This window comes from Ailuropoda melanoleuca, chromosome 8, assembly GCF_002007445.2.
Source record: "Ailuropoda melanoleuca isolate Jingjing chromosome 8, ASM200744v2, whole genome shotgun sequence".
NCBI classification, from domain to species: Eukaryota; Metazoa; Chordata; class Mammalia; order Carnivora; family Ursidae; genus Ailuropoda; species Ailuropoda melanoleuca.
In genome coordinates, this window is record NC_048225.1 from 3937134 (window position 1) to 3954051 (window position 16918).

Sequence of the window (16918 nt, forward strand, 5' to 3'; positions counted from 1 at the left end):
CCTACAGGCTTCCCGTAGTATTACAGGAGGTGTATAATGTTGAACAAACATGAAAACTAGAACTGAAAATATCATGTATAGTACTTAACACTGGAAGTTTTTCTTGGATGCAAGTAGAGTGGATTAAGAAAAGAGTGAAGATGTTTTGGAGGATGGAAATTTTTTCATAAATCAGATTAGGAAATACAAGTTTATGGTTTTGAAGAAATGTTGGCTTTGTTTACTTTAAAATCTGATAAGGGTTTCTATGTAAGGAAGGAAAACTTTGTTCATGGAAAAAGTCAAAGAGGATTAATCATTGGTGAAATTTAGGAATCAAACTTGCAAACTCTCAATCTTGGTTACTTATGAAAATTATTTATCTAAAGATCGCGTCCGAAGTGCTTCCAAATCGTCTGAGCAAGTTGAAAGCAATTTCCGTAAAAGTCATTTTGTGGGTCATTTCTGAAGAATCCATTGGAGAACAATAAAGATGAGATGAAAATGAGAGTCAAGCAGAAGGGCATGTGGAATTCAGGGAAGATAAAGAAATTGTTCTGGGAAAATCCTTCAGCCTTTAATCTCACCAGGTTTCAATTCAGAGACGTGGGTAGAAGCTCCCCTCCTTAGAGGAGCTGAATGAATTCCCTTTTCTCAAGTGGAGGAAAAGACACCAGAGACTTCAAGTCCAAAGCGATTGAAGGAATGTTGCTTGAGACATAAGATGGCATAATTTCATATATGGTTTTTATGTTACATAACTCTTAGTTTCTAGAATATAAGAATTAAGATTCCTTTTCTAAAAGCCGTACATATTTGTCCTTTTATTGTTTATTTTTATTTCTAGGCCTTTGCTGTTTGGCGTTAGAGACAACTAAATAAACCAAGAAGTAAAGCTTGTATTAAATAACCTAGTCAGGCACGCCCTACCACCAACTTCCCACTGACGTTCCCATTACCTGAAATGTAGAAAGTAAAGAGTTTCTGAGCTTTTCGAAGATGAGGCCGTATATAAATAGCAGTGCTCCTGAAGGGAAATTGGAAAGTTGAAGGGAGTGAAAGTAAAATCTGTATTGTTGACTTGATCTATGAGCACATTTTAAAACAATAAATATCCCCATGATGGTTAGCGGCTTTATGCAGATTGTACCAGAAAGGAAAGCAATCATTCAGAGCAGCCAAGGAGAAAGCAGATCATAAGTCAAGAAATGGAACTTTAAAATTAGAAATGTAAATATCTCACCAAAAAATAAAGGTAGGAACGGTCGTATCTGTGACCCTTGAGTTTAGCCACATAGACACCCATTCAAAACATCACATTAAACATAAACGCTGGGCTGACTGAACATGAACACCACTGGCTGATGTCAGCGCTAAGGAATATTGCCTTCACAAACTTCTGCAGAGCTGGGAAAAATGTTTTCCCCCACCTCCCTGTTTCCACCAATCCCTCCATTCTGACGTGGAGTAGGCATAAAGAAAAATGTTCACCTTAATGAAATTGGCTAAGAATAGATGCATTTTGCACAAGTAATCTGGGTAAAAACAAAAATATTAAAGAAATAATTCGATGAGATCTTTAATAAGAGAATCAGTTTCATTGAGAATATTAGACAATAGTTCCCCCAAAGCATCCTTTTGAGTACATACAGATTTGGTGGGTATATACCTTGTTTTATCCATTGCCCTGTTAAGTGACTTTTCAAAGGCCCTAAAAGAACTCATTATCTAAAGGAACAGTTCAGGGGCGCCTGGGTGGCACAGCGGTTAAGCGTCTGCCTTCGGCTCAGGGCGTGATCCCGGCGTTATGGGATCGAAGCCCCACATCAGGCTCTTCAGCTATGAGCCTGCTTCTTCCTCTCCCACTCCCCCTGCTTGTGTTCCCTCTCTCGCTGGTGAGAAGTTACTGTCTTATTCCTGTCTCATATTTCTCTTTTGTAAGAGTTGTTCTCATGGGAGAGTACTATAGTATACTTCTAAGCGATTAGATGTAAAGATACACTAATACAGTAAATTGAGCAGTGCGTATTAAACAGAGCTTTGAAATTTAGTCGTAGATGTCTGTCACATTTGGTTACCCTAAAGCCAAATCTAGGAAGTTAACGAGGTAAGAAAATGTTGATTAGTAGTCACCAAGATGGCGTTTCTCCTGTGGAGTTCACTGAGCAATATTTTATTTGCGCTTCTAATATTTTTCATTCTAGGATCTTTGTATTTTTTTATTTTAAAATTTTTGAATCTAAGAAAAACATTAAAAAAAATACAATGTCTGTGCATATACCTCTCACCTAGGTTCATTATAACATTTTGCCATATTTGCTTGTGCTTTCTTTCTGAATTATATTTTTATTTTTTTGTGCTGAATATAAAATTAGGCTGGGGGAGCCATTTACACTAGCATCTGTGTACACACACGCACACACATGCATACACACACATTCTCTCTCTCTCTCGTTAACTGTTGGAAAGTAAGAGTCTGACATGGCCTCTTATCAAGCATATTCCCAGCATAAGATGGGCTTTGGAGAACAGGCCCTTCGTTATCACCATTGTCACACTTAAGAAAACCACTCAACATCATCTGATACACAATCCATATTTGAATTTTCTCAGTTGTTCACAAAATGTAGTTTTTTTTTTCTCCATGATACCAAAAGGTTTTTGAGTCCACACCAGGTGGCTTGGAGAACATTGCATATTCCACATACAAATCTGTCTGATTGTTTCCGCCCCCCACCCGATTCGCTTCCAGCTAAAGGATGTTGGGGAAAATTCTTCTTACATGATGTTGTATCCTCTTGCGGCCGCTGCAGTAAGGGCCTAACCAGATATAATGCTAGCTTGTCTCATACCGGTGATGCTAAGCCTTGTCTTCTGGTTGGAGTGGTGAGTGCTACATCTCTTCGTTTTAAAGATGTGTTTGTCTTGTGTAAGTAACAAGCCATCTATTTGGGAATATTTTGAGATTGTGTTAGTAACCGACTACTCCCCAGTGGCTTTTCACCCAATGTTGTGTGTACGTGTGTGTTGATTTGGATTTATGGATTCTTCATTCAAGAATAATTTTTATTATTCTTTTTGATTCTCAAAATATTCTATAGCCTGTGGAAGCCCCATAAGATAGGCTCCCAGGTTGTTCCAACAAGACTTCATTAGTTGTTGAGTAATTCCTTGCTTTTTGACAGGACCGTATGTCCTAGGCTCGTCTTGTGCTTTTCCTGACCAAGAACAACCATTTCTCCAAGAGGCCTTGATTCCTTTTAGTAGGGAATGATACACAAAAAACAAGGCCTGGGCTCTAAATAGATTTATTGTTACCAGCTATGCTTATTATTACTAGAGGTCTTTAAGAATTAAAGAGATTAGTTGACTTTCTAATATAAATCACAAGTATTCTCCCACTTAAGTGTATTTTGACTGTCATGTTTTATGCCATAATATTTTACTTCTACATGGCAGAATTTGGCAATTTTTTTTCTAGATTTTTGAATCAAGTTAGAAACCAAATTAGGAAGGCTTTCCTCATACTCACACTTGAACCCAGTTTTAAGGGGAAGTCTTTTGCTGCTACTGGTATGGCTTCCTTTATTCCTTAAGATCTTTCATTCATTTGGAGTTTATTGAAATATGATCTGAGTTATGGCAATAGTGTTACTGGTTTTTTTAAAAAGATTTTATTTATTTATTTGACAGAGATAGAGACAGCCAGCGAGAGAGGGAACACAAGCAGGGGGAGTGGGAGAGGAAGAAGCAGGCTCATAGCGGAAGAGCCTGATGTGGGGCTCGATCCCATAAGGCCAGGATCACGCCCTGAGCCGAAGGCAGACGCTTAACCACTGTGCCACCCAGGTGCCCCTTGTTACTGTTTTTTTTTTTTTAAATGGCTATTTGTTCCAGCCTCCTTCTTGAGAAGTGGTTGAGAAATCCCTTCGTTATATACTAAATTTCCAAATATATTTGGGTAAATTTGGAGGACTTCAGTTCCAGTGGTTTTTCTGTCCATGTGCCAGTTCGATGCTGTTTTAAATAAAGAGGCTTTGTAGTGTGTTTTAAATCTGGTAGAGCTAGCCATTTCTAATTGCTTTATTTTTTAATTTTTTTAATTTATTTTTTTTATGTTTGGTTAGCCAGCAGGTAGTACATCATAAGTTTCTGATGTCGCATTCAGTGATGCATTAGTTGTGTAACATCCAGTGCTTATCACCACACATGCCCTCTTTAATGCCCATCACCCAGTTACCCCATCCCTCCATGCCCTCCCTTCTGTAACCCTCAGTTTGTTTCCCAGAGTCCAGAGTTTCTCATGGTTTGTCTCCCTCTCTGATTTCTTCACACACACACACACACACACACACACACACACACACACTTTCTAAGAGACTTATTGAGCTCCGGAAAATAAGTGCTAACTTGCTCATTTTTTTTTTAATAGAAGCAATATTAAACGTACATAACAACTTGGGGAGGATTGACATCTTGACAACATCAAGTGATTCTGTCTAAGGGCAAGGGTGTCTTTCTTGTTCAAGTCTCATTTTGTGTCTTTCAGGAGTGTTTGAGTTTACCTCTTGCGTTTCCACATTTAAAAAAATTATTAGTATATTTCTTTTTTCTTACTACTTTTTTTGTCACTACTGTTGTTATTATGTGGTTTTCCACTTTTGCTGAGTTTTTAAACTGGTTATTAAATGTATAAATGAGGGGTATTGATTTTTGTAGTTTATTTTATATCCTGCTTTTTTATTTAATACCTTATTTTTATTAGCATCATCATTGTTCCTCTTGGGTCTTTTAAAGTATACTATCTTATACAACATATGCGGCTGTGCTTCCTCTTTATCTGTTCTGTCTCCAGTAGTCTTTTCTCATTTCTTTTCATTGGCTTCACCTCCAGCGCATGTTTAAGCCTGGTGAGGAGTGCCCGCACAGAGTGTTCATTGTGGTGCTGTTTGTCTGAGCACTGTGAAAATGAAAATGCTCTAGTGTTTCTATATGATAACATAGTTGACAGGCTTTTTTTTTTTTTTCAATCAAGAATAAGTGTTTAATTCTGTCAAAGCTTTTAACATCTTTATCATATGGTTTTTCTCCTCGGGTATATTAAGATGTTGAATTATAATTATTTAAATATTGAACCATGCTAACATTTTGGGAATATATCCAACTTGGTCATGGTGAATAATTATTTATGTGGTATTAGATCTTATTTGCTAATATTGAGGAATTTTACATTGATATTCATAAGTGACAAGTTGAGTAAAAGTATAAGGTGAAAACTTCATTGAATTTGTCTTCTTTGCTCTTAGAAGATTAATGACTCCTAGGATTAACTCATTTTTGAGCATTTGATAGACGCCCTCTGTGAAACCTTGAGTCTTTATTTTTTGTTATGGGATATTCTTTGATAAATTCTACTTATTAAATGAAAATTATTCTGCTCCAAACTTTGATTCATGTTAACCTGATTTTTAATGGTGAGCCTCAACTTTCCGGTATTAACTCAATAGAGCATTAAGGTTGAGAGCATGTGCTCTGACAGTAGACTTGACCTAGCTTAAAATTCCAATTTCAACCATTACCATGTGACCTTGAGAAATAAATTTACTCTAGAAGCCTCACTTTCTTGGTCTGTGTATTACCTACCTCATGAAGTTGTGAGGAACAGACTTGCCTATATGTATACGTCTAGCCCATGCTAAGTGCTCAGCGAGTATTAGCTAGCGTTCTTCTCATTCTTTCATGTGTCCATACATTTATCAAACACATCAAAGCAACATTGAAAAACTAAAAATGCCAGGTTTTGTGACTGATGCTTAGGGTACAAATACAGATGACATAAGTCTTATCCTAAAGATAAGATCACATCATAGAAAGGAAGCCAGATAGATATGGTGGTCAGGAAAGGTACTGTAGAGTACTCTGAAAGAAAGATAAGACTCATTGAGCAAATAATATATTCAAAGGCACAGAAGTATAAAATCACACTTCGGGAAATCACAACTCTGCACAACCCGTCCTTAAGAACCCAATGAAGTAAAGATATAAGTGCTAAAGAGTGGGAAAGTGCTAGATTTCGAAGGGCTTTTATGTCATGATAGTGAGTTTGAACTCTGTTCTGCGATGGACAGCGATTGAGGGTTTTAAATAGTATAGGATTAGGTCTGGCTTGTATCTGTTAGAGACCGTAATGGTAACCGTATGGAGAACAGATGGGAGGAGGGAAGATTGAAAATACGTCCAGTAGAAAGAGCAGTTGTCTGTAAGAACTGTCTGGGAAACTTGTAAAAACATAAATTGTTTAGACCTATTCCCAAAGATTTCTGAGTTAGTGGGACCAGGGCAGGCCCTCGAATAAGTACTTTTAGAAAATTTTAGTATTAATGAGTGCCAGTCCCACATGGAAATAAAAGGCCATTGTAAGTGTCCAGGTAGAAGGTGTTGCAGCTGTTACGCAGCAGAGGTGGTAGGGATGAGAAGCAGAAATAGTAATGCGCACGCGTGTGTGTTTGCGTCAGAAAAGTCTTAGTGCATTACCCTACTTTAGTAGATGAAGCAAACTGAAAACATTCGTTGACAGTTTATTTATATGTCATCTGTACTAATTTAGTTTGGAAAATTTTTAATAATACATCCTTAGTTTGAATTTTTGTTTTAGTCCCAGACAAAGCATCAGCAGCTCAGATGAACTGGTACAGGTAATGTTGAAAGAGAAGGGTCCAACGAATATAATTCAAATGTGTGAGTGCCAGTGTCACCAGAAAAGGGAAATGAACAAGAAGAGTAAAATTTGCGGAGGAGTTACGCTCCAGTCGTAGTGAGTTCCACGTGTAAAGTTCTTTAGGGACATCAGGAAGCTTTCGGAACGGATCCAACTCTGAACCATCAGCTTATTGCTGGTGCTGGCTGAAGCTGGGAGGGTGGACAGCACAACCCAGGGAAAGGAACAGGAGGAGAAGAATGCAAAACTCAGGAAAGAATTTTGGGAGACACCTAAGGCAGGAAGGAGAAAGGAGTGTGCAGAGAAGAGAAGTAAAGCCAGGTAAGGCATAGAACAAATGGAAGCATTGATTTCAAAGTCAAGGGAGCAATGGATGTCAAGAGGGAAAGCATTGCCAGAGGGGATCAGATGCCTTGGGGAGGTCAGTGAGAGCCCCCAGCGGCTCCAGCATGAGGACCAGGTAGCTGCGACTGACTTTCAGAGAGCAGTTTCAGTGGGATGCTGACAGCAGCAAGCCGCTTCTCCTAGCGGATGAGGGCAAGAAGAAGGGTAAACAAGACAAGGCAGAACCAGGCCAGGCCAGGAGACATGGTCAGACCTTGGGAGGGATGTAGCATGTGTCCCAAAACAGGAGATGTGTGAGCCTATTTGATAAACTGAGAGGCAGCTGGAAGAATAAGAGAGAAAGAGACAGGGAATTGGCAGGGCGCCTGGGTGGCACAGCGGTTAAGTGTCTGCCTTCGGCTCAGGGCTTGATCCCGGCGTTATGGGATTGAGCCCCACATCAGGCTCCTCCGCTAAGAGCCTGCTTCTTCCTCTCCCACTCCCCCTGCTTGTGTTCCCTCTCTCGCTGGCTGTCTCTCTCTCTGTCAAATAAATAATAAAATCTTTAAAAAAAAAAAAAGACAGGGAAGTGGCATTGGATGAAACCCAGGCACAGAGCGGTACCTCTTTTATTCTGCAAGTGGTATGGAGAAGGGAAGCAGGTGCGTGAGCACAGGTGCATTTGGAGATGAGGGGTTTTGCAGATAGAGCGAGTTCGCGTCTGACCTCCTTCATTGTTTCTGTGCAGTAGAATGGAGAGGTTCATCTACCAGGAGGGAAAGGATTGAACACTTACATGCACTAAGTGCCAAACGACCCGCCTCTGTCACTGCACCGTGTTTATTTGCGGGTCAACAGGGAATCTCAACTTTGTAAAATAGAGTTTGTCTGGAAGTGATACAAGCCTTTAATATATGCCGACATCAAAAGAGGCCCTCTGCAGATTTTCCATTTTTCTCTTTTCCTCCCTGGTGCGGCAGCTCTGCTGGCAGCTGAGGATGTGCTCACCCTGCCGGTCGCGCCATCCCGCAGTAAAGGGTTTGGTAGACGCGGTGAAGGGCTGGAGCGGCTGCATTCAGGATTGGAAAAGGCGGGGGGAAGAAACACGCGAAAGCAGGGCAGCAGGTCTCCATAAAGCTTGCACCCTAAACCTTGTTCTGCTTGCGGTCTCGTGGCTCTGTGACTTTTGTCTGTTTACTGCTGACAGCACTTGCATGTCCGCAATTACGGGTGGGGGTGGGGTGGGGGTGGCAGAGCCATTGGCTTGGGCAGCCTATTAAGGGATCATTTCACTCAGGTCCAGTCTCAGAGGAGAAGAAAATATTCTTATGCTAAATAATAGATTTAATTAACTTTTTGTGCTTATTATCAGCCCTGTGTTAAAGGTTTTACATGTCCTAACTCATTCAGTATTCATAGCAACCCTATGAGACAGGTACTATTATTAGCCTCATTTTAATAAAAGGAAACAGAAAAGTGAAAATCTAAAATAATTTGCCCAAGGCCAGAACCTGTTCAATAGTAGAGCTGGGATTTAAATCCAGAAATCCTCTTTTTCCTTGTTAAAGTGAGAACAAGATGAGAAAATGTGAACCTGTGTGGGGTGGTTTAAGCTACAAGCTATTTTCAGGCCGCCTGAGTGGCTCAGTCTGTTGAGCATCTGACTCCTGATTTCAGTTCAGGTCATGATCTCAGGGTTGTGAGATCGAGCCCTGCGTTGGGCTCTGTGCTATGCGTGGAGCCTGCTTAAGATCCTCTCTCCTCCTCCCTCTGCCCATTCCTGCCCCTCCTTCCTCATGCTCCCTAGCTCTCAAAAAAAAAAAAAAAGCTATTTTCAGTAGAGAAATATATGGGAAGGAGAAGGAGGATGAGCTGGGTGGGGGAATCTTCTACAGTAGCAAGAACCTCAGCTTGGACATTGTCCTCAGACTGAACACAACGAGGCTGGATTCAGAAGTCCAGCAATATTCATTTCTCCCTGTAAAAAAATCAATGAAGCTGTAATGAATGTTTAATAGCTTTAAATTAATGCCCTTTGACAGTTTGCTGGACTTCATTCATCCTGTCTGTGTTCGGTTCCTTGCTGTGGAACAGTGGTTGTCTGTTCGGGTCAGGTGCCCGCCTCACACCCATGGAGAGCCCAGCAGCCCTGACGGCCGTCACGTGTAACTCGTTTCCTGCAGAACAGTCTGTTGGTTTGCCCACTCAGGTCTTCATGACCCTTTTGCTTCTGTTTAGCAGGTTAGAAAGAGGAGAGGGTCCGCTTAAGAGAAAAGAACTAAATAAAAATATGAAATCACGTAGATTTCTGACTCTAGAAAAAGGGGGGTTCCAGGAGGGCAGCCGTGGGAATGGTTCTCCCTTCTCTAGTTTTTGCCTCAGAGCAATCCCCATCACTCTTGTGATGACACCAGCTACCCTGCCTATAGACACTCTGACATGCCCTACACAGTCTGTGAGTTTCCCACTTAGTAGCAACACTGCCTTGCTCTTCTCCCCCTACTCACCTGCTGGAAGCTTCTATTGGAGTTCATGTTAGTTCCAAATTAAAATCCTATCTCCTTTGCTGATAATCTGCAGTGAGAACAAATTTTCTACTCTTCTGTACCCCACTAGTATTTAATTCACCCCATCTGTACGGCATTTAACAAATTCTGCCTTTTATGGGCATCTGGAGAGGTTGCATGACTGTCCTGGAGTAGAGAGTGATGCTTATGGTTCCTGCACGCCCAGTGTGCTGGGACTGCCAATCATGTGTCCTGACCCTCCCCATTCCTCCCAACTCACGTGCCCGCCAACAACAACTTTGAAAGGAGGAGAAGTAAAGCCATAGCTCAGACCAACGGGAAACTTCTCTGGATCAATTTATTAACTTTTAAGGGAAATGAAATGCCTGGAAAAAAAAAAAGTTGGTAGCCATTTTGCCAGCCATTGAGCAAGACCAGTCTAAGAATGGAAGTGAAGAGAAGCAGAAACCAGGAGAGAGAAAGGGGAGACTGAGCCCTGACAATACTGAGCACCTGGAATAAGGCTTGTCTGGAGCTCTTACCTGCACTTCCAAGTTTTGAGTTTCAATTTTTTTCTTTTTTGCTTAAGAAGAACCTTCGAGTTGGGGCGCCTGGGTGGTGCAGTCCTTAAGCATCTGCCTTTGGCTCAGGGCGTGGTCCCAGCGTTCTGGGATTGAGTCCCACATCAGGCTCCTCCGCTATGGGCCTGCTTCTTCCTCTCCCACTCCCCCTGCTTGTGTTCCCTTTTTCGCTGACTGTCTCTGTCAAATAAATAAATAAAATCTTTAAAAAAAAAAAAAAAAGAAACTTTGAGTTGAATATTTTTGTTTTTATCAACAGTCATGGTTAAGAAACTCTTAACAGATTTGTAAGTATGTTAAGATCAAGATCTGTCCTGTGTCTCCATTCTTCCAGAGTTTGAGATAGCCAGCACTGAAATGAATGAATGAATGAATGAACAAATGAATGGATGAACGATCAATCGAACTAATGCTTCATCTGACTCCTGCCTTTGATTCTCCCAGTTGCATGCACTTGGTTTCTGTTCCAGTTAATTGAGTTTATAATTATGATTCCTCAGTTGAGTATATGTCTGACAAGAATCTAGCCAGTGTGGTGGACTACTCTCCTTTCTGACACGTTTTCCACAGTGATCGTTTATCTGGGAAGTATGAAAGAGCTAACAGTTCAGCTAGTTTTGTTCAAGGCCCAGGTGTAGAAAAGAAATGGCAGGCACTCCAGAGAGCCGCATGTGAGTCACACATGCTCAGATGCCTGATAGCACACACCATACCCATACTTCAAGGCCTCCATATATCATACTTCTCTCACTTTTTCCTGGTTTCTTTGATTCTCTCACTCTTGATAGCGTTTTCTCCACCTCTTGATTCTTTATGACAGCTTTATGAGGTCCATTTCACATACCGTAAAATTCACCTGTTTAAAGTACATGGTTCACTGATTTTTAATCTATTCCAGGTTATAGAACCATCACCACCCTCCAATTTTAGAATATCTTCATGACCCCAAAAAGGAGCCCTGTACATGTTAACGGTTATTCGCCATCCTTCAACATCCCTACTCCCTGGCAATTACTAGTCAGCTTTCTGTCTCTGGTTTCCTGTTGTAGACAAGTCACATACATAGAAACATAAGATAAGTGTTCTTTTGTGAGTCTTTTCTTTAATTTATCATAACATTTTCAAGATTCGTATGTGTCAGCACCTCATTCATTTTTATTGCTCAACCACATACCATAGTATAAATACACTTATCAGTTGGTAAAAATTTGGGTTGTTCATACATTTTGCTATTATGAATGTTTCGTGAACACTCATGTGCAAGTTTTTGTGGCGATAGATGTTTTCTTTTCTCTAAGTTACATACCAAGGGATGGAATTACTGGATCACGTGGTAACTCTGTTTTTCACTTGGTGAGGAATGGCCAAACTCCTTTTCAAAGTGGCTGCGCCATTTTACATTATCACTAGCAATATGTGAGGATGCCACTTTTCTACCTCCTTGCCAATAACTGTTATCATTTATCTTTTTTATTTTAGCCATTCTGGGGCACGTGCAGTAGTATCTCATTGATTTCCATTCTCCCTAATGACTAATGATGTTGAGCATCTTTTTATTTGTTTATTGGACGTATGTATATTGTCTTTGGAAATATGTCTATTCAAATCCTTTGCCACTTTACCCATTGGGATATTTGTCTTTTTATTGTTGAATTGAAAAAGTTCTTTATATATGCTGGACACGGTTCCTTTGGCAGATAAAAGATTTTCAAATATTCTCTTCCTTTATGAAGGTTGGTTTTTCACTTTGTTGATGATGTCTTTTGATGCACATGTTTTTAATTTTAGTGAAATTAAATTTAGGTATTTTTTCTTTCATTGCTTTTGTTTTTGGTGTCATTTCTAAGAACCTATTGCCTAATTGAAGGTGAAGGTCATGAAGGTTTATCCTTTATTTTCTTCCAGGAGTTTTAGTTTCAGATCTTACCTTTAGGTCCGTGATCCATTTTAGTTAATTTTTTTCATGTGGAGTGACAAGGGGCCCAAATTCATTATTTTCCCTGTGGATATCCAGTTGTCCCACAAATGTTTGTTGAAAGATTATTCTTGCCAATTTAATTTCCCTGAGCCTATTGTCAAAAATCAATCGCCCATGAATGAAAGTTTATATCTGGATTGTCAGTCTGTTCCATTGATCTGTGTGTCTATCATTATGCCTGTACCATATTCTCTTAATTACTGTAGATTTATAGTTTTGAAATTGGGACATGAAAATCTTCCAACTTTGTTCTTCCTTTTTAAGATTATTTTGTTTTTTCTGGGTCACTTGCATTTATACATGAATTTTAGGGTCAGCTTGTCAGGGTCTGCAAAAAAAAAAAAAGAAAAAAAAGACACATCTGGGATTTTGATAGAGTCCATTGAATACGTAGATCAGTTTGGGGAATAGTGTGACCTTAACAGTGTTAAGTCTTCTGATCTATGAGCATAGGATGTTTTTCCATTTATGTATATCTTTAATTGTTTCCAACATTTATAGTGGTCATTGTATAAGTCTTAAACTTTTTTTGTTAAATTTAATTCTAGTTATTTTTTTTCTTTTTGTTGCTCTTACAAATGAGATAGTTTTCTCAACTTCATTTTCAGATTGTTCATTGCTAGTATGTAGAACTACCCGTGATTTTTGCATCTTGATCTTGTATTCTACCATAGTGCTGAAGTCTTGTATTAGTTCCAGTAGTTTCTTAGTGAATTCCTTGGAATTTTGATCATGTCCTTTGCAAATAGTTTTACTTTTTCCAATTGAGATGCCTTTATCTCTTTTTATTGTCCAATGATGGTGGCTAGAACATCTGGTACAATAATGAATAGAAGTGGTGAGATTGGACACTCTTGTCATGGTACTGATCTTAGTGGCAACATTGCTCAGTCTTTTCTATATCATGTATGATGTGACCCATGTGTTTTCATACATGTCTTGTATCAGGTGGAAGCAGCTCCTCCTGTTCCTAGTTTGTTGAATATTTTGATCATAAGAGTGTATGGGATTTTATCAGATGCTTTCTCTGTATCTGTTGATTGATTTTCATGTGCTAAACCAAGTTTGCAACCCTCTGATAAATCTCACTTGGTCATGGGGTATAATCCTTCTGTATGTTGTGGGATTTGATGCACTAGGATTTTTGCATATATATTTGTAAGGATATTGGTCTGTCATTTTCTTGTGATATCTTTCTCTGATTCTGGCCTCGGTGTAATACTAGCCTCAGAATGAGCTGCAAAGTGTTCTCTCTTCTCTTTTAGAAGAATTGGTGAAGAAACATTATTCTTTATTAAGTGTTTAGTCGAGACTACTAGTGAAGTCATATCTGTCTTGTGCATTCCTTTGTTGGAAGTTCTAAATGACTTAATCAGTCTCCTTGGTTTTGATACATCTATTCAGATTTTTTTAAATCTCTTTTTGGGTCATTTTCTGTAGCTTGTGACCTTCTACAAATGTGTCCACTTTTTCTCATTTACTGCATTTGTCATCATACTGTTATTTATCATATTCTTTTAGAGCCTTTGTCATTTCTGTAAGGTAATAGTCCCCTCTTGTTTCCTGATTTTAATAATTTGAATCTTTTCCTGAGGTTTTTTTGTTGTTGTTGTTTTTGTTTGTTTGTTTTGCTGTTGTTTCAGTTTTTTTTTTAAATCTAGTTAAAACTGTGTCTACTCTGGTATTATAATCTTTATTTAAAAAAATTCTTTTATTTATTTTCACTCTAATCATTATCATTTCCTTTTTCCTTGTCATTTCAGCTTGATTTTATTTTTCTAATCATCTAGGGTAAAAGGTTAGGTTATTGACTTGAATTTTTTTTTAATGTAGGCATTTAGAATTACAAAATTTTCTCCAACCACTTAGCTGCTTTCCATAGTTTTGGCATGTTTAGTTTTTGTTTTAATTTGTCTGAGAGTATTTTCTGACTTCCCTTGTGATTTCTTCTTTGACCCTTTGGTTCTTTAGGAGTTTATTGTTTATTTTCCACATATTTGTGAATTTCCCAAGTTTTCTTCTGTTGTTGATTTATTTCTTTCTTTCTTTTTCTTTAAATTTTAGTTATGTGAACATTTATTTGTACTTCTATTGTTGATTTCCAATTTAATTTTATTGTGGTCAGAGAGAACATAGTATTATTTCAGTCCTTTAAGTTTTACTATGTGTTGTTTTATTTTCTAGTATATGGTCTATCTTGGGGAATGTCTCATGTACGATTGAGAAAAATACCTACTCTGCTGCTGTTGAGAGGAGTGTTCGATGTATGTCTATTAGATCTGGCTGGTTGATAGTGTAATTTAAATATTCTATTTTCTTGTCCCTAATCAGCTTCATTGTCCAGTTCATTATTGGAAGTAGAATTTGGAAGTCTTGATTATTATGATTAAATTACCTGCTTTTGCCCTCAATTCTGTCAGGTTTTGTCACATGTGTTTTGGTACACTGCTGTTCAGTACTTGTGTGTTTGTAATCATTATATCACATGAATTCAGGTTACTTTCTAGTGTCATTTTACTTCATCCTGAAAGTCTCCTTTGAGATTTCCTGCGAGGCAGGTCTGTTAGAAATACATTCTGTTTTTATTTATCTGGTAATGTCCTAATTTCTCTAAGCTTTTGAAGGATAGTTTATACAACACTGTTGGGTGAGAGTATTTCTTTCAACATTTTGAAATGTCATTCAGTATTTTCAGGCTTCCATGGTTTCTGATGAGAAAACAACTGTTAATTTTATTGAGGATCCCTTGTATTTCATATATGCTTTTTTTTCTTTATCATTGGTTTCAAGATTTTCTCTGGGAATTTTTAATTTTGTCAATTGGACTATGATACATCATATTCTTTGGTCTCTTAGGATTTATTCTATTTGGATATTATTGAGATTTTTTAATGTGTTGATAAATATTTCACAAAAATTGGAAAGTTTGGGGCCATTATTTCCTTCAAATACATGTGGGTTTTCAGTTTTTGTTTTTCTTAGTTTTGTTTTTGGTTTTTGGCCATTTCCTCTCCTCTTTCTGGAGTCCCATAATTTCTCCTTGGTTCTTTTTAATAATTTCTCTTTACTCATATGCTCTATTTAGTGAGGCGTCATGACCTTTAATTTTTGAGACATATTTTCCTGTAGTTCTTTGAGCATATTTATAGTAGGTAATTTTAAGTCTTCGTATATTGAATCAATACTTGGGGCTTCCCCAGCAACGGTTTTTGCTGTCTACTCTTTCCTCTGTGTATGTGGCATAATTCACATTTGTTTGTACGTTTCGTAATTTTTTGTGGAAATCTGGACACTAATATATTGTAATGATAATATTCCTCCCCCATCAAGATTTATGGTTGTTGTTTTATGTTGTTTTAGTTTTTTCTGTTGCTGCTGATTTGTTTGATTACTTTCCTGGGCTAATTCTATAGATTCTGTCTTCCATCTTATACTTGGCTACTCATTTCTCTGCTAGATTTTTAGGAAATGTTTTTGTCTTTATTTTTAAGCCTGGCTTCCTGAGGGTGACTCCTTGATCAATATAATTCAGTGGTCAGTCAATGATTGGTCACAAGATTTCCCTAAATGCCCTTCCTGCATGTCCTTCACTTCTTGCCAATGATAGTTTGCACAGCACCTTCAGCTTTCACTTCCTGCTTGGTCATGGCCTCAAGGTCAAGAAAAGATGAGTGACTAAGGATTTTTCCTTTCTTAGATCTTTCCTGGGTATGCACGGAGCCTTGAAGATGCTCAGCCTTTTAGATCCCTGGAGATATGTGGGAGCTTTTAAAGGTTACCTACTTCTTCCCTGCTCCCCTGCTGAGCTGAGCTCTGTGTCACATCAAATAGCCATCACATGCTGAGAATACCCATTTTTCAGGGATCTACAGGTTTGGACGAAAGTTCAATTTTGCTTGAGGGTGCTTTTCACAGCTCAAAAAGCAATCAGATCTCACTGTTGTCTGCAATTCTGCTGGCTTTTGGCTACTGAGTTCCTGAGCTGGGAAGGAAAGGGAGATGGGGTTAGCTCCTAGGTAAAATGTTACAGAATGTATTGTCTTATTACGGTTCATTATACTTTTGGATGTATGATTCTAAGTTTGATTTGTACTTTTAGCTAATTGCTCACATTCTGAAATGTTTTGTTTTCATTTTTTTGCCCATATTTTTATTGTTACAGAAGGAGAGAAGTTTCCTGAGGTCACTGCCACTTTGGAAGTTAATTGCCACTCCTTGGGTCTTAATCATTTATTTTTCCCAAGCATTATTGCTAATCTCTTCTTTTATCTGTTTAGTATTTTTCAAGGTAGTTCTCATATCAGGGAATTATAATCCTTTGTATTTTCTTTGTGTTGTAGTGCTCCTAGTAGATGTCCAACAAATAATTGAACGTACTATGCTGTACATTGCCCGATAGCCCGTGGAGAGCAAAGTCACTGCTTATGGGGAACCGTTGATAAATATTATTGTATTAAATCCTTCTCACAGTACTTTAGGGTAAGTATTGCTATTTCCATTTTATGGTGGCCTAGAGAGCTACATAATGTCTCACAATGTCACATGGCTAGTTTAGTGGCAAAAGTTGCATTTAAATAGATTTCTCTGATTCCAAGGCCAATCTTAGGGATAGTTTATACATTAAGAGGAAGCACTTTGCCGTTTTTATTTTTCTAAACTATGACTACCTAAGACTTTATCAGTTTCTAGGACATTACATTTTATTCTGTAATTATGATAATAGGTTTTAGACGTGATTACATATTTGACTGAGCTTTTACGGCCGTATTAATTGACCACTCAGCAGTGATACTGGGTTAACTTGGCCTTTTTTCCCCCAAAGCAGTGACCT

The 16918-nt window shown here is 38.5% G+C and overlaps 1 long non-coding RNA gene across 1 annotated transcript in view; it reads left to right on the forward strand.

The window, feature by feature from the left end:
• Positions 1-16534, forward strand: part of LOC117803275 — a 192460-nt gene extending 175926 nt beyond the window's left edge. Inside the window, exon 3 of the long non-coding RNA XR_004626964.1 lies at positions 16428-16534. This is a non-coding gene — a long non-coding RNA (uncharacterized LOC117803275). The remainder of the gene's footprint in view (positions 1-16427) is intronic.
• The last annotated feature ends 384 nt before the right edge of the window (positions 16535-16918 follow it).